Source organism: Dasypus novemcinctus, chromosome 7, assembly GCF_030445035.2.
Source record: "Dasypus novemcinctus isolate mDasNov1 chromosome 7, mDasNov1.1.hap2, whole genome shotgun sequence".
Lineage (NCBI taxonomy): Eukaryota > Metazoa > Chordata > Mammalia > Cingulata > Dasypodidae > Dasypus > Dasypus novemcinctus.
The window spans coordinates 113832967-113851547 of record NC_080679.1 but is presented as its reverse complement, the minus strand read 5'-3'; the positions used below and the strand labels follow the sequence as shown (position 1 = coordinate 113851547).

Sequence of the window (18581 nt, the reverse complement as noted above, 5' to 3'; positions counted from 1 at the left end):
GCGGGGAGGGGAGAGAAATAAGAAAAAAAACTGTATATATACTTTTGCCCAGGCATCCCCATCCCTGAATACAAAATGGAGCCACATTTCCATTTTTGTGCAAATGACATTGGTACTATTCCTTAATCCTTAATCCTCTGTCATAAATTCATCCTCTTCAAAGCATCCCCAAGTTATTCGGGGGAGTCCCCAGATGGGGTCTCATATATGCTCACAAAGCAGTCTTCTGTGTTCTTTCTTTTCTTCCCAACTCATACCTCTTGACATCCACTGCCCAGGAAGCTCCCTTGAGAAGCTGCAGTGATTTTCCTGCTGAAAGCACCCAGTGGGAGAAGTTCCGAGTTCATGCCAAGTTTGCTGAAATACTGGGTGTGCCCAAAACCACCAATCTTGGTTGCTAGAACAGGGAGAAAATCTCATGGTGGACCTACATTGTGTCAGTTTAACTAAGCAAGAATTACCTTTTGTAGAATTCTCTTTTCTGTTTTGAGTCAGATGAGCATTGCTTACAAGAGACATTTTGGGTAAGATTTGGTGGAAGGTGGAAGTGAAGCAGCCCTGGGACTGCTTGTGCATATCCATCACTCATCTGCTCTTTGGCTGGGGCAGCTCCCACCAGATCTCCTTGGTATGAGCACCTCCTGCAAATTAGCCATGACATTGAGTTTGGAGGTGGTAAGGAACAGATGCAGATTCCAGTTTGTCCTTGGGGATCCCAGTTCTTCCTTATGTCCTTGCCCTTGTCCACATCCAGCTTTCCTTCCCAGCTTCTGGTCTAGTGGACCTATAGCACTTCAAGTTGAACATTAGACACAGAGACAACAAACCTCGTGGAATGCTGTGCCACCATCCCCAAAGGCAGAAGGACTAACCACTGTGCTAAATCCCTTAATTCTGGCATTCACAATAGTCAGCTTCTCTGACTGAACCCTGAGTAATTCAGGTGTCTTATGCAGCTCTGTGCTACCTGGGCCCAGGAGCAGCTCTGCTTTGCCACAACCTCTCATGAAAGCAGGGTGAACAGTATCTGGCCATCACTCATAATCGAAGGCTCGAATCACAGGACTGGATGCAGGAGACGTCCAAATATCCTCCCAGCCCCACCCGACCAAATGTCTTGCTTCTCCTCCAGTTAATAAAACAAAAGCTTCTTGCTCATCCATGGGTGTGAGCAGATGTTCTGTGTGGGTGTGCGTGGGTGTGGAGGGGTGGTTTTCTGTCTGTACCAGCTGCTTTGGGCCCTGCTCAGGTAGCCCCTACTGCTTTCATGGTCACCATTAACTCCTCCCCGAGCCTTTGATTCTCTTGCTCAAACAGTCCCAGCAACTTGACTCTTTTCTCATATGTCCTTGTTTTCACTCATTTCCTCTGCATGGCACTTTGCCAGGCTTCTGGGATGGATTACAAGGCCTCCATGAAGATTGAGCTAGTGGGAGTAGCAGAGAGACAGAGAAGGATTTCATAGCCTTTATATGCCAGGCAATACTCTCACAGCTAAACTGGGGTCTATCAAGCCCACAGAAAGTGAGAAAAGTCCAAGGACTGAGCAGGATGGACTACGAACTGGGTAATAAGAGGACCTGAGTTTGAAACCTCCTGTCTGCTCTTAGAGTCTGAACAAGTCTCTTTGTGCTCTTCTTCTCTCAAAAAGTTCCTGCAGAATATTTTCTTCCTACTGGCCCCTAGGGCATTAAGAATATAATGGAGGGAAATTGTTCCAAGCTCTGAAAAGCTCTCTTACCTGGTGCAATCATTTCCAAACCTGATGGATCATCAGAACCCCCTAATGTGATTTATCATTCTTAAATATATATTAAAAACTACACAATTCACCAGTTCTACCACCTCTTAATATTCTAAATCAGTAGACTGGAGTGTGTCATGGAATTCTGTACTTAAAAACAAAACAAAAGGGAACGAATGTGGCTCAAGCAGTTGAATATCCATCTCACACATAGGAGATCCCGGATTTGGTTCCCCGTGCCTCCTAAAGAAGAGAAACAATGAGCAGACATCAAGCAAAAAACAATGAGCAGACAATAAGCAGACAATGAGCAAAAACAATGGCAGCACAACAAGCAAAAAACAAGCAGACTAGCAAAAACAAACAGGGATCAGCTGTGGTTCAAGAAGTTGAGTGCCTGCCTCCCACAGGGAAGGTCCTGGGTTTGGTTCCCTGTGCCTCCTAAAGAAAAAGCAAACAGACAACAAGGAAAACAAAAAACAATGAGCAGACAATGAGTGAAAACAATGAATCAAAAAACAAACAGATGAGGGAGTCATCTGGGGCGGGGGGCGTGGCAGGGAGGAAGGGGGAAACAAAACAAGGAAACCTGGTGTAGCTCAGTGACTGAGCACCAACTTCCCACATATGAGGGCCTGGGTTCAATCCCCGACCCCAGTACTTCCAAACAAAACTAAACAAAACAAAACTCTCCAGGTGATTCTGATGTTAAGACAGGTTCAGAGACAACTGATCTAGTGAATTGTGGATGAAGGAAAGGGCCTTACAAGTTTAGGGATTCTGTCCATAGGACAAAGGAAAATTGTAGCAATTATTCTGATAATTTCAGCAAAGGAACGCATTGTCATTAGAATTGCCTGCTCCCTGAGTAACTGTTTCTGAGGTATTTGGGTAGAAAGCACACTGGTGAATAAAGAATCTCCCCTATTGTAAATCCAGATCAAGCCTCCACAGGAGGTAACAGTGGCGGGAGGCTGAGGAGAGATGGAGGAGCTGTACTTTCTGACAGTTCTCTTCCTGGTGCTGCTGCTGGTACATGCTGGGGGTACTGGGAGTCTTTTCATTTCCTATAGGCTGCTTGTTAAACACTCTCATATCTTACAAACCACAATTTCCCATTTTTGATATGGAAAAATGATTTCCTGTTACTCATAATACACCATGTTCTGGCGAATCATCATAGAAGAGATTTTGGGATGAGTTTCAATATGCTTGGGATTCTAAAACGGTAATGCATCTTTAAATTTATGTCTATTTTTACATCACCAGCAGCTGCCTTGGAACTAAAAGACCGCATATCCCAGCTGGTTTTGGGGGTGGTCTGCTATAGACTGTTCAGCCCCGTTGTTTCCTTGATACCAAGTGGCCTGTCATTTCCCTGTTTCCTAACTTGAGTGTGGGAAGTCAGGGCTCTGTCTTTAGACACTGGATGGAAGGCATGCAGCCTTGTTTTGGGTCACTGTTTCAGGGCGCTGGATGGAGAATTTCTTCAGTGCCAGGTTTCCTGTGAGGAAAAAGCTGTAGTCTATTTTTGTCCCGTCAAATCTATAAGTCCACTGTTTATTGTCCTGCTCTGCTTAGTCACCCCGAGAAGAATCGGGGCTCCCCAGGCCCTGCATTCCATTTCATGCCAACACTGACTCAGTGCTGCCACCTCGTGGCCGGGCAAACTGAAATCAGCCATGTCCACAACCTTCTGAAAAGGAATCAGAAATTCATGCTCTCTGCTTGCTCTGCAGAAAAAGACTTACCATAATTCTTAACGATTTTGATGTCCATGCTTTCCTATGTCATGAACGAAGACAGTAATTGCTATCATACTAAGGCAGAGTGAAATTCTTTACAGAGAAGAGATTTCATTCTTGTTCTGGTTTTAGTTATTTGGGGATCAGCCCTTAGGCTGATTTTGAGCCAAGGTTTGAGAAATTTGGAAAGAAGCCCTTAAAAATAAGTAAACTATTCAAGGTCAGAAAGAGATTGAAAGTGGAAACAGGGGAGTCTTACCTCTGGGGCAGAAGTTCTCATGGTATGGTGGCTGCACTTGCAGCGGTCTGCCTCGCCTGGGAACTTGTTAGAAACTCTTCTTGGCCCCTAGCCAAGACCTACTGAATCCATATATTTGGGGGTGGGCCCAGAAATCAGTGCTGTAAGGCCATTCTGACCCGTACTCCAGCTAGAGTGTTGGGAAATGGAAGCCGTGCCTAAGCAAATGTGAAGTCGATTTCACTCAGGGTCCATTTGGCTCTCACTCTTCCTCAGTTCCCTCTCCGTGTGTTATTTATTCAATAAACAACATCTATTTATTGAGAAGCTACCATTGGGAAGCCACTCCTTCCGGTGATGTGAACAGAGGGCGGGACAGGAGCTAGGCCTGAGAATTTGCATTGCTAACAACTTCCCAGGTGATACTGGCGCTGCCACTGTGGAGATACCTTTTAGTTCTCCACGTAGGAACGGCAGGCAGGGAAGCCTGTGCGGATTTCATATGGAGAGCACAGTTCAGGCTTTTCAGCATCCGTGTGCCTGGGAGACCTGCTTCTCAGCCCTTCCTGCCAATTACCACCCGCACTCAGGTGATATCGTTATTTGAACTGACTCCAGTCCATTATAAAGAGATTAAAATAACCTGCTGTGATTTTACCAGCCAAAGGTTAGGCAATTCAAAAGCCAAAGCACACACAGATTATTAAAAGGCCCTAGAGAAAATTGTCAATAGTCTTAGAAGTTTGGCCATACGTTAAATGACTGGCTTCGTGCTCCAAGAGGCCCCAACCTAATCAGTAGGTCCTGCGAGCTAGCACAGCCACCTCCTGTTTAATTTGCCATTTATGTTTGGTTGGTCCAATGAGTAATGTGAAGAATAAATAAGCAGAACAGCAAACCAAACTGGATTTGTGGGCACAGTTATACAGTAAGAAATCTCAGAGCTGGGAGCAGAATCCCAATTGCAGATCAGAATACAAATGTTTGCTCGTCTGCCATATGCAGACTGTACTATCTGCTGAATATAAACAGCGTCTCTGATTGATCTGCTGGCCAGCATTACCTGGAAGGTAAGGGCTTGGTTTTTGCTTTGCAAAAATGTCGGTCTTGTGCAGAGGGTGGGTGAGACGGCCTAGTGTGGGAGAAAATACTTACAGCTTTGGGGTCTGGCAAAGCTGATCTCAGAATCTTTTGTACCTTGTGGGAAGTTATTTGATCTTTCCAATTCTCATTCTTTTCACCTGTAAGCTGGGGACAATGCAACCTACTTTGCGGGGTGGTTTTAAGGATCAAATGACAAATGGTAGGTAAGGCACATAATAGGTGCTCAGTATATATATTAGCTGTACCTAAGCTCCCCGTTTCAGAGGGCTGTGTCTGGGAAAGTGCATGTCCTAGAGCTGCTATAACAAAGTACCACGAACTGGGTGGCTTAAAACAACAGGAATTTATTCTCTCAGTTCAAGAGGCTAGAAGTTCGAAATCAAGGTGTCAGCAGGGCCATGCGCTCTCCGAAGGCTTAGGGAGGATCCTTCCTTGCTCCTTCCTAGCTTCTGGTGATTACTGGAAATCCCTGGGATTTCTTGGCTTGTGGCAGCATAACTCCACTCTCTGCCTGTCCTGACATGGCCATCTTCCCTCTGGATCTGTCTGTCTTCACCTGGTGTTCTCCTTTCTGTGTCTGTGTCTGTGTCTCTTTTCTTCCCATAAGGACTCCAGCCATATTAGATCAGTACCCACCTAATCCAGTATCTTAACTTGACTACACTGCAAAGACTCTACTTCCAAATGAGGTCACATACACAGGTACTGGGGGCTAGGGCTTCACTATATCTTTTGGGGGGACCCAGCTAGACCTGTAAGAGTCTGCCCTCTGGCCCCCTAAAATTCATGTGCAAAATACATTCACCCTAGCCCCACACCCCCCAAAGTCTTAACTCATTCCAGCATCAACTCTAAGGCCAAAATCTGCATAAAATCAACTCATAAAGTCCCAGATTTTATCTTCTACGGCATCTAAATCAGGTCTAGGTGAGAGGTGAACACCCACACGTACCGTAGTCAGCGTAATGGGGTGACCACTCCAACATCTTTGAGCCGTCTTCCTCTACCTAAGGTTGCTCTGTATTAAAATGTGAGTCCAGTGGAGGGTACCCTGAGGGATATTGAAAACTCTGCTCCTCCCCAGGACAGCGGAAACGATGGCCAACAGCAGCAGCACCCCTGGAGAGCCAAACAAAGATTTTATCACAGAATTGGCAGAACTGGGTGCTGAAGATTTGGCTGGGATAAGATGTGCTTGAGTTTTAAAGGGCTGTTCCAAGGGGCCCCGTGCTGGCCCTGAGTGTGCCAGATGCATTCCCCTGGAGAACTAGCTGAGCTCGAGCTGGGCGCAGAGGAGACTGGGAGGAGGGATTGGGCTCAAGCGGTGGGGTGGGGGAGTCACTGTGGGGTCATTGGGGGTCTGGGCTCTCATGTGGATGGGAGGAAGAAAGAAGGAGTGCTTAGAAAAGTGGGGATGCTGGCTATAGGACATGAAGGCCAACTAATTTTTCTGAAGACTGGCTTTCTGAGTCCCACTGTGAAGCACCTTTCATGGACCATGGGGCTGATTCTCTCACCCTATGGCCCCACTCCTTCAGAACTTATGGTAAACATTCCCTGGCATTATCCCTTTAATTGAATATGAGAGAATCCGGTTGAAGAAAAAAAAATCATCCTGGTGTGATGTATACCCAGATATGTGACTTGAAGCTGAATGACTTTGGGTTGGTTCTGTACGTAATCTGTAAAATGGGATTAATAATATATCTCTCTCATGGGGCAGTTGTGAGAAATTACAGGGATAATACAAGGGACCGCTTACTACAATGCCTTGTTTATGACAAGTACGCAAATTTTAGCTGGTGTAATGATAAAGAACTTTTCTCTCCAGGCTTCCTTGTATGGGCTTTAGCCGTGTGACCTTGGAGAGGTCATCTACTCTTCCTGTCACTCTGTGGCTTTAGTTCTTAAGAACAGATTTAGTCCCAGCTGCTGGGAGGCGAGGGGGTAGATCAGATGACCCTGTTGTGGGGTTCTGAAAGTACAGACAAGGTCGTTCATTATGAGACTGAGTTGGGGGTGGGCTGGATTTGGGTGTTTGGGGAGGCCTGGGAGGGGGTCTGATGTTCACTTGGGGAAGTTCGTTTGAAAAGAAGCCCACCTTCTGTTTTGACTGAGAGGAAATGGGTAGGAGATGTGGTGTAGCAGGACCGAGACTGGGTTGGCTGATGAAACTGTGTGGTTGTATTTCTCAAACGGAAATGGGACATTTTCACCTTCTATGACCCCACCGGCTCAGGTCCAGATTTTCAGCCTCGGCTGCATTTGCACCTGTCAGTTATGTCCTCACTTGACTTTTGGTTGAGCTGCTGCGGCAGCCACAGCAACTGGGGCCTGGAAGCTGACCCTGGTATTGCCCGGACCTGCTTTCCAAGTTTTGTTGAAGTCCATTTAGTAACTCACTGGACACTGACTGAACACTTACGCTATGTTAGGTACTGGGGACTCAGTGGGGAACAAAACAGATACAAATCTTGTTCTCAGAAATCTTTCAGTCCTTTAGAGGACGAAAGCAATAGGCAAATAGTAGCCTATGTATATGTGTAATTAAGATTTTTGCTGTGAAATAAAAGTTCAGAATGCTATGAGACAGTGCAATAGGGTAAAATCCAATTAGATTGGGGGTTCAGGAGCAAGAAGAAAGGAAAGGGGAGCAGGTGAAAGCAACATTGGACTGAAGTGGGGCAGGAAAGGCAAGCTTTTTTTTTTTCTTTTCCCATTTTAAGCACAACTCCCCTCCCTTTTCCACAAACAGGCATTGGCCATGGGAAAAGCAGTTCCTCAGCTTCCTGATATTGTGTTCTGAATACATGCACTTTGTGTGTCCCTTGCCCCCCGGTTCATTTGCATCCCTTCTTTAGTTGCTCCTTCTTTAGCTGTAAGGATTTTAACTTTAGGCTCAGCTCTTGTGCCACCTCATGCCGTGTCTTTTGTAAAGCCTTCCTGACCGTTCTGCTCTCAAAGTTCCCCCTTCCCGCAGACTTCCAGCTGCTCCTTGTGAATTCTCTTGGTGAATTCTGTATAACCCGTTTTTGTTGGTTTTCCCATTGAGAATGCTGACAAAGTCATAGAAGGTTAGAGCTCAGAGCTATTACAGGTCTTACCTCCAACCTGCTCATTCTGAAAAAGACTGAAAGTCAGAGAAGTTCAAGGACCCCACTAGTCACTGGATGGGCATCTAGGACTCTGACCATGTCTCGTTATTTTATCTTTGTATCTCCCCACTGCATTTATTAGAATATTTTTTTTTGTCCAGAGTCAGAATTCAATACCTATTTCTCACTGATGAATTATTCCTCTGCTTGGACCATACATGTACATCTCATGTTCTTCCATTGCTCGCTGCAGGCGGTGGATGTGAGCCAGCTTTATCATTCAGCTCCTTGATTACTGTCAAGTAGGAAGAGTAGTCCCCATGAACAAGCATTTGTTAAATACCTACTGTATGATAAGAACTGTGCAAAGCGTTGGAGATACAAAGCTGAGAAGACAGATGTGGCCCCGACCTTAGGGGAATGCAGATGGGTAAACCTTGGTGGAGGAGAAATTACAATACTGTAAAAATATCTATAATAAAGGTAGATGTAGCATATGGAAACACAGAAAAGACAAACTACTTTTGCTTGGGGAAATTGGAAAAGCTCATTAATACTTTCTCTACATACTTCAACTTTGTATTACGAGATTCCAATGAGATACTGCAGTGAAAGTGTGGTGGAAAATGTATAAAACACATTATCCAAACGGATGGTATCATGGTTTGGGAAGGTTTGGAGAGAGGTCAAAGAAGAAAATGATGGCTGGGAAAAGAAGGGGAACAGTTACCTCTTCTGGTGGACCAGTAAATCTTACACAGAGAACATTCAGGCCTATGACTATAGACCATTTGAACTAAAGCTGCCCACCTGGTAAATTGAGCTGCTTGTCTCAGGAATGCCCAAACCCACTCATTCCATTAGTACAGCAGGAAACAGCTGGAAGCGCTCTGTGGCCTCGGGTGGATGCTCTACACCCCCGCTGTAAGATGGATGGTTGGGAGACCTGATGGACAGCAGATGGGATGCTGGCGGGGATTGGTCTTTGGAATGGGAAACCCGTATTTACGACCCTTTAGTCAGAGTGGTGCACCCTAACGGGCTGGTGAGAGATTCAATTCTCTCTCCTTGTCCCCTGCATCCTGTAATAATGGATATTTGAGTATTACATTTTTGTAATTGAGTATTACATGTTTTGAAATAAGAAGTTTGCAAACACCAGTGGCTGCCACAATGAAAACTCAATGCTCAGAGAACTATTCCTTAGTTTGGATTCACGAGAGCATGGGTCAAAGGACATTGCCCAAAGCAAAAAAAATTATGGATGGTGAAAGTCTGGCATCACCCCAGGAAATATATATATACAAAATCTGTTGGTATTAATCTGTGCGTGGCACTTGACGCTCTGGTACTGTCGAAACCCAGGCAGGACGGTCCAACCCAGCCCTGAGCAAGAAGGAAAAGTGACCACAGGGCCCCCTCTGGTGGTGAGGCCGACCCACTGCAGTTCATGGCCCGTGTCCCTGCCCCTTGTGTCCCATGTGGAGGGGTGTCTCCTGCCCATCGAGATAATGTTTTAAGGGTCTTCTTTTTGGGCTGTGAGGCAATAAAACAGGAAAGTTAAGGCTCCTTATTGGAGTGAAAATGATGCCAGAGAACAAGCCCACTGTAAAAACCTCTGTGACAGCCGGCTAAGTAAACCAGAACCCAGGGCCCTCTGCCTTCCCTGCCATCTCTCTCCCTTCTGTCCTCCACTTAGCTGACATTAACCAGCAAGGGTCCTTTCTTTGAAGCTGCGCCTGTGCTAAACTGCTGTGATAACAGCCGTGCTCGTGGCGGCCCCACACCACTGCTGAGGCCTCTTCTTTATGGCTCAGCCTGTCTTCAGGAAGTGCAGATGGAAGGAGGAAGGCTGGAAAGGAGGTCATTCAAACAGCCCCTGGTCCCCTCCTGGGGGGAATGCCTTCGCTCCTGACCAGTCCCCAGATGTCGCCTTGCCTGGGCCTGTGATCTCCGAGATCAAGTCTGGAGCCATCTTCCGCTCACTGCCCGGAGGTGCTGCGTGATGCCTCCACCGCAGTAAAAGTGAGGGGAGGGGCCGTCTAAACGGTGGCTCCCTAAGGCTACCTGGTGTCATTTGTCTTCGGTTGAAACTGACTCCAGACACCCGAGGCCAGCTGGAGAGGACCCCGCTGGCCATTCGACAGGGCACACTCTCCCAGTCTGTGTTGTCCTTGGTCATCTGCATGATATTTCAGGGCTGGTCATTTTTGTGTTGTGATGCAACAGCAAAGCCAGATCAGAAGGCCCAGATCTGACCACCCCCACTTTGCCAATAACTGGGGCAGACTTGTGATGATCGCAGCACACGAGGCTCATCGGGTAGGCCCTGACTTCAAGCTGTGCGGGGAAGTTCTGGGCTTTAGCTGCTAGATTCCTGTTCACCCAGCGAGTCCTTCAAAATCAAACTGGTTGTGGCAAAGAGCACACAGCGGCCAACAGGGTACTGTTTTCACCGAGCTCGGCTGCCACCACCCCTGGATCCTCCGAGCAGCCCTGGGGTGAATTGGGGAGGAGGACAGGGAGGGAAGGGGCAGGGCTGTTCCGGGATGGGTCAGTCTCACTGTCCCTGAAGCATGTCCAGGCATGTCCAGGCAGTCCCTGGGCCCCAGAGCGCCCGGAGTCTGGCTCTACCTCTCTTGAAGCAGGGGGAACCGGGCAGGCTTCTCGGCACAGCCAGCGTGCTGCCAGCCCCGTTTTGCTCAGGGCCAGTGACTCTTTGTGGGCAGCACAGTAGGGAGATTCATGGGCAGGTGGTGAACTTGTGTTGGAAGGAATCAGTCAAACCAGTGTTGTATACACACTCACACAACACACCCCACCAGCACCAACGGATCCCATCCTCCTACTCTGAGCACAGTGTAATTTGCACTGTACACACTTTTACCTTAAACACGGCAAACTCAATGCAGGTAGTTGTTACATCATTCCCAACTGTTTTTAAAAAAGCAAACCAATTTCATAATCAATCACGTTTTAATTTTTTTTCATATTTTACTATTCAGACAACTCATGCTAATATACAATGCAAACCATCACTTCAGAACACTCGTTCATAACTTAAAGCCTTCCTGAAATCATCAAAGGGAAACACACGAACCTGTTAGAAGTATGCTGGTCCTCAAGGGGATTTTGCTGTTGCTTTTTTGGGGAACAGTCCAGCACCACCAAAAGTTCCTTCCTGGAAATCCTTAGTAAAATCACTGAAGAAGCAAGTTCCTTGGTCAGTGGTAAAGGAGGTGGCATGTCCTATTACCTATTGCTCAGTCTATTTCTAGGCATTAGAGCAGTAGGTAATGTTGCTAGACAATTCCAGGTGCCAACAGCTTCCTTGACTCCCCAGTGATCTTCCAGTGGGTTGGTTAATTACATAGAGAACCTTGAATGGGCATCTGGTCCACCCTCGAGAATGCTGTGTCATCCTGGGGCCTGATCAGCAAGAAGAAACTCTTTGTTTTTGGAGGTACCTGGGTTTGAACCCAGGACCTTGTATTTGGGAAGCTGGTGCTCAATCTCTGAACTATACCCACTCCTCAAGAAAGACTCTTGATGTCAAAAGACATGGCAGAGCATTCACAGTTGTTCTTGTAGGCTTGTAAGAAGCTAGACCCAGAGTGAAACTCTAGGGATGAGCATACAGGTGACCCCACACCATCTCGTCTTAAAAGGCCCAGGGTTTCACCTCTGAGGGGTGAAGCACAGGCAACATAATTAAGTGGGCACTCACTGAACAATTGCTCTTATTTGGGACACTTCATTGATGCACTCAACAAATTAGTATTGAATACCTTCTATGTGTCAGACAGTGGGTATACAAGAGTGATCAATACTTTATTTTCTCAGATATTTTATTTTGAATGTTTATTGCAGTAATAGTAGATAAGAGCTTGTGATGGAAAGCAGCAGCCTTTTGCCTCCTCATTACCCTTTATCAGCCCCTACCTTGCTCTATTTGTGATTTAATTCTTCTAATGTTTACCTTCTGGTAATATGCTGTACCTCTCTTGTTTTTTTTGTTAGATAATATCTGTTTACTCCCGTTATGAAAAATGAGGGTTTAGTTCATTTATACCATACCCCACCTCATCTCAACTCATCTCTCTTCTTTTACCTTCCATCAAATATTAGATAATTATTATTGTATTAGGATATTAAACGGGCTCCCCCGCCCTCACTGGAAGCACCCCACATTCTAGAGGTTCTAGACCATATACATACAGGATCTGCTAAAAGAACATCCCCATGGAATGCAGTCCATCACCACCTCCTGATAAATGGGAGCAGGGAAGAGTGGTGTCTTTTCATGGCAGAAAAGACAGATGGAGAGGGGCCAGCTCACCGATGACTTCAGTGGACGTCTGAATCAACCAGCCCTAAAGCCCAGCCCCGCCTTCGGGCCCTCTAGGCTTCTGTTACGTGAGATAATTCAGGTCCATATTGTTTAAACCTATTTGAATCAAGGTTTCTTTTACTTGCTGAACTCAAACTAACGGATACAATTTCTAAAGTCATTTCTGGAATCAGTGGGGAAGAGTGTTGGGCTCTGATAGCTGGGTCTTTTCAAAGGTGGGATCTACTACCTGTGCCCTTTAGCACCTTCCTAGCATCTTTTACAGGGTTTTTCTATTGTTCCCCTCCCCCCTTTCCTTACTACTTGAAATAGTACTTTTAAGGTGCACACAAAGATTACTGTGTAATATGAATACCCCTGCTTATGTGCCTTGCTCTAAGCTTTAGCTTTCTGAATGGCCCAGCATGTTCTACATCTCACTTTTTATTGTATTCCTTTCGACTCTTACGGCTACTGACCTTTTTTGCAACTGTCTCTTCGCCAATGTAGGGATTTAAAAATCCACCTTGGAGAGAGGACAAGGAAACAGCACCTGGCAGCAGAGGCAGAGCCCCAGATGAGAGGCGCTGGCAATTGCAGATTGAGGCTGATCTGGCTGCTCGGAGGTGCTAGCTGTGCTTCATCTGGCTCTCACTGACTTGTGGGCAACCCTCTAGCAGCTGTATGTTTGGTCAAAGAGGATGATCTTCCCAGAGAAGGAAGAGCAGTCATGGATATCGAAGAGACGTAGAAACACGGTTTTTCAGCTCCTCTGCTGCTGACATTGTATTATGACATTTTCCTAATTTCTGGAGTCCTTAATGCATTTTCTAGGTCTATAAATGAGAATGACTGGAGGCTGAGCAGAAATACTGGGGCTGCCATTTCTCAGGTCTTTTATTTTTTTAATTTAACCTGGGAACAAGTTGAAGGGGGATCAAACCCGGTGATGCTTGTAAATCCAACAGAGAACAAAAAAAGGGCAGTGTACGGAGGTGTGGCTCACGGAAGGCTCCGGAAGCCGCGGCAGCAGACTCGCACTTTTATCCTGTTGCCTAATTGATTAAAAACTACGTATGTACTGCAAAGCTTGTTTATTGATGGAAAGGAGAGTGAAAAGGATAGCTTCTCTAATTAAAACCGATTGGAGCTGTGAAAGTTTAATTAATTGGATGCATGTCACTTCATTTCCATGTTATGTTGCGCACAGCGCTCTGTTTTCATAATTAACGTGTTGTGTCGGTGTGGCGGGTGTCTCTCTAATTAAAAGTCTGCGGGAAAAGTGAGCAGGCAGAGTGGGTGCAAAGAGAAGTCCCAGCCCAAATCCACAGTTTCTTTTCTCTTTGGCCTGTTTCTTCCATTTCCAGCCACCCTTTGTTTAGTTAGTGATTTCTTGGCAGATCTTCCAGGAGACTTTTTTTTTTTTTTGCTTGTTTCCATCAGAAGATAGGGAAGCTTCCTGACCCTTCCAGAGCTTGCAGGGAAGGACTCCCACCCAGCAGATGAGGGTCACATCGGCTGGAATTATTCCAGCACTCTCTCCACTCACGCCTTGTTGGCAACCAACGCTCACCGGCTTACCCAAGACAAATTTTCACCTAGTGTCCCCTCTGTGCAGTATACGGTCATAGGTGGGTGACTTTGAGTCCAGATTGCAGCTTCGTACTAGACATGCAACCTTGGGGAATTTACCTAAGTTCTCAGTTTCCTCATTTGTAAAATGGGAACTTCCTCCTAGGAGTGTTGTGAAAATGAAATGCAATAATGTAAATGTCGAGCTTAGCACATAGTATTATCAGCCAAATTCATTGAACCATCCTCTCTCTTTTCTTTATAGCTTTTAAAAAGTCCTTATCTGAGTGGTACTGTTGTAGACTGTAATTCCTAACTCACTCACTCCAGCGTCCTTCTCAAATCCATCCTCATTATTGGAAACAGAATTCTTTTGTCTAAAATGAAAAGCTGCGATAGGAATGCCTTGCGGGAGGTGGGGGAACCCACAAAGGCAGCCCTTGCCCAGGGGATGGAGTTTAAACTGTAGCATAGAAACTCCAGCTCTGGCACAAGCTCGACCCCGACTGCCTGGCCAGCCTCTTCTCTCGTGGCTCTTCCCCTCCTCGGCCCTCCTCTGGGCACCCCCCTCCCAAACCCAAAATGTCCTCACACTCCTGATGTCCCCAGGACATCGCCACATGCCGTTTCCTGAGTATAGGATGTTCTTTTTTATCTATTGGTTTTCCTATGCAGAGAGCTCCCTTTCTCTGATGAGAAAAATTCTACTTTTGTTTTTTTTTAAATTTTCTGCTCAAATGTCACCTTTTCGGTGAAGTGGCCTGTCTCCCCACAGTTTGGAGTCTCTCTTCCTGACTAGTCAGCAAGTTCTCATGGGCCCAGGCTGGGTCTGGGCCACCTTTATGTCGGCAGTACCTCGCAGCGATGTGTATGAAGCAGGCTTTTAATAACTGATGGTTGAATGACAGAAGGAGCCATAGTTTTCTTCTCGTGGAATTCCTCTTACTATCTGCCTGCGCACAGGCTGTTGGCTTCTTTAGGGGAGGGGGACAGTTCTGTCTTGGTGTCGATTGAGCTCTGTGCCTGGCCCATGGTAGGGCTCAATCAAGCCCTAAAATGGGCATAGCCCCTGCTCTGGGTAATGTGTAGGTCTGTTGTGAGGGTGTGTTCTTCAGATTTAAAAATGATTGAAGATTATAGCAAGGCTATTTATAATAGAGCTATATTTGCTATTGATATTATTACGACGATAATTTATTATTATTGGGAAGTGTGCTCTTCAGCAGTGCTCTCTGGCCTTCTGCACGTTGTCTTTGGGCCTCGGGAGGCACCTCTGCAGAGACCGGAGGCTGCCTTGATAACCCTTGGAGAAGAATCCTGGGGGCTTCGCTCAGCAATGCTGCAACTGAGCTGTCCCTTTTAAAAAATCCTATAACCCGCTGGTTTCCCTAAAATGCTCCTCTCCTCCCTCAGTGACATGTGTAATAAATAATGCATTCTAGTAATTTTAGAAAATCATTTTATATCCAGGCATATAGAGTTTAATCAATATTTATACTTATTCAAGGAGTTTTTCTCTCTCTCTTTTTTTTCATTAAGAAAGGTTTCTTTTTTCTTCTTATGCCTGTTTGACCTTGGATCAAATAACAAAGGTCTTTTCTATAGTGTAAAACCAGAAAATCAAAGCCCAGCCATGAAGATCGTCATCTCCACCCCTTCTTGCTGGGGAGTGCTTTTAGGAACCAAGCCCCCATTCTGTTTTCCAGTTTTGCTGGTTATTCACACTTGGATATAGTTTAGAAAACTGGATTATGGATCAGGCCTGCCATCTCCAGCCCGATGCCAGTGTAATGCTATCAGCGATATTTACAGTCCTGGGAGCTTGAGCCTGTGAAGACCCAAGGCGAATAAAAATAACTTTGGAAACCAAAGACCCCTTCCTCCACACCAAAATGTAATATTAATTTTAAAAAGAGCAGATCCTGAACAATTTCCCAGGTAGGTCTTGAGTCTGATAGAAAAGCCATGAACGCCGGCCTTGGGGAGTTTGGCTGGGATATAAAGTACAGGGCCAAAAGTCCTGGGACCTGTCGATCCCGGCAATCCGCTCTTTCTGGCACTGGTTTGGGGTGCGACAGGCGGAGACCTCTCAGTTTTCCAGGCTCCGCTTCCTTGTCGGCTGAATGAAGAGGCTGGTCCTGAGGTTGCACGTGAGTCTGTAGTCAGCCAGCCACAGGAGCTCTCCCCGGAGCGTCTACCATGCTGGGCTCTGGAAACCTCAATGAGGGACACTTGCTGGCCAAGGCACCCACGCAAGACCCAGGTGTGCTCGGCACCCAGTCCTGAAGCGCGGAGGGCTGGTCGCTCTTCCCTGTCAGAGCTTCCGCCTGTGTGTGCTGGGCCTGGGCCACCAGCTCGGCCTCCTCCTCCACACAGCACGAGTCTCCCTTTGTCCTGGGCGCCCTGTCCTACCAAGTGACTTCTGAGGGACCCGCCCCAGTGTGGAGCATAGTGCAGAACTTTAACAGATACTGACTCTCGAAAGAAAAGGAAATGAAGAGTTCAGCTTTCTTTCCTCCCGGGGGCCTCCTAGGCGCCCCTTCTCGTGCCTGGCACGGTGTTAGGCTGCCGGGGTGACCTGGGACAGGAAGTTTAAGCCAGTTCCACAGAAGGTCCTTTCAGGGGAAAGGGGGCCTCCTCCCTAACAAAGGGGCCCCCTCCAGTGTTCAAGGAAGAGTCAGAGTCTACTACAAGGCCATGTGCTTGGCCCCCTCAGAAAGTGGAGGCAGCTTTCTCACCCCAAAAAGGTCCACTTTGCCTCACCAGGCAGAAGAATAGCAGTTAGGGCGCTGCGTACTGGACCCTGGAGCCCACGGCTGCTGCCATGTCCTGCCAGATGGGCATGCCAGCTAGCGAAGATGTTGAAGTTCTCTTTGCCAGAGCAAGAAGTGGAAAATACAGACTTCTGAAAATACGTATTGAAAACGAGCAGTGTAACTGGGTCATGTAGCCAGCCTTCAGATTCCTGGGATAAGGATTATGGGTCCTTTGTTCTCCCCTTACTAGAGGACAAACACCCATACTTTATAATATTCAGATTAGAATCTCAGAAGGCGCAGGGATATGGATGGATGTTCATTGCGTGGTCTCCAGATCATTCTCACGTTCATCAGAAAATGTATGCCGCAACAAGAGCAAGTCTGCCGAAGGTGCCTGGAGGTGGCCCCATTAAAGGTAAAGTTTTTGGAACAGTAAAGGGAGATGTATTATTATTATTTATTTATTTATTTATTTTCTAAGATTTATTTTTATTTATTTCTCTCCCCCTCCCTCCCCCGCCCCAGTTGTCTGTTCTCTGTGTCTATTCCCTGCGTCGTCTTCTTTGTCTGCTTCTGTTGTTGTCAGCAGCATGGGAATCTGTGTTTCTTTTTGTTGCACCATCTTGTTGTGTCAGTTCTCCGTGTGTGCAGCGCCATTCCTGGGCAGGCTACACTTTCTTTGGTGCTGGGCGGCTCTCCTTGTGGGGCGCACTCCTTGCGCATGGGCTCCCCTATGCGGGGGACACCCCTGCGTGGCAGGGCACTCCTTACATGCTTCAGCACTGTGCATGGGCCAGCTCCACACGGGTCAAGGAGGCCCGGGGTTTGAACCGCGGACCTCCCATGTGGTAGGCGGACGCCCTAACCACTGGGCCAAGTCCGCTTCCCGGGAGATGTATTATTACATGGATGTAAAAAATACTTGCGTTCTCAATCTTCCCCTGCCCTGTTGGACTGCAGCTGAGGAAGAACTATGACACACTAAAATTAATGAGGTACATACTGAGGTGAGCTTGGACACTAAGCATCAGACAGGACAAGGAATAGCACTTCCTATTTCTCAAGAAGCTTTTCAGGCTTTGGAAAAATTGAATAACAGACAGGTCAACTACGAGCAGTTGGAAATAGATATTAACAAAAACAAAGGCCAGCACAACAGATTTGCCAAAGAAGATTCCCAAAGATTCAGTGCATTACCATTTCTTTCTGTATAAACATTCCCATGAAGAAAACTATTTGGAAACCATGTGTTTTATTTATTCAATGCCTGGATATCCATGCAGTACAAGAGAACAGATGCTGTGTTCTGGCTGCAAAAGCCCTCTGCTAGAAATGGTAGAAAGACAACTACAAATGGATGTAGCTAGGAGGCCATTGAAAGGCCATTATCTGTACCCTAAGAGTGGTTCTCCAACTTCACTGAGCACCAGAATCACCTTTAGTTAGGGCTTGTTCAATCACAAACTGATTGTTTCGGATATAGTTGGTCTGGTGTGGGGAGCCTGAGAATTGGCTTTTCTAACAAGCTTGTTGGTTCTGCTTTGTGAATCACCGTTCCAAGGCGAGTGGCTTCAAGGGAGTATGGTCTTAATGAATATAATATTGAATCAACCCAAATCTTCCTTGGAATATTACAAATCCATAGTAAAACCACCAGATGTGTTGAATACCATAGAAAACCCTATAGGAGCGAGGCTTTTGATTGGTGTTTCTTAAGTGTGGGTTGCAAACCACCTTCATCAGAATCACCCAGACCTCCCTATCCATGTGTGCTCCCCACCCCAGCAGCATCAGCAGCTGGGTGGTTGCTAGAAATTTAGAATCTCAGGCCCCGTCCTAGAACCAGAATCTACTTTTTATCCAGATTGTTTGGTGTTTAGTATGCACAGTACAGGTTGAGAAGCATTGCTCGAGGGGTTTCCTAGTTGTGGTTTCCCAGATGTGCCTCTATGGTGAGTGTCATTGGGTTGGGGATGGGGAGGTGGGAAATCCAT

The 18581-nt window shown here is 46.5% G+C and overlaps 1 pseudogene; it reads left to right on the top strand.

Annotated features, from left to right (window-relative positions):
• The first annotated feature begins 16652 nt into the window (after window positions 1–16652).
• On the top strand, window positions 16653–18033 carry LOC101416590 (twinfilin-1-like; annotated as a pseudogene).
• Window positions 18034–18581: the final 548 nt, after the last annotated feature.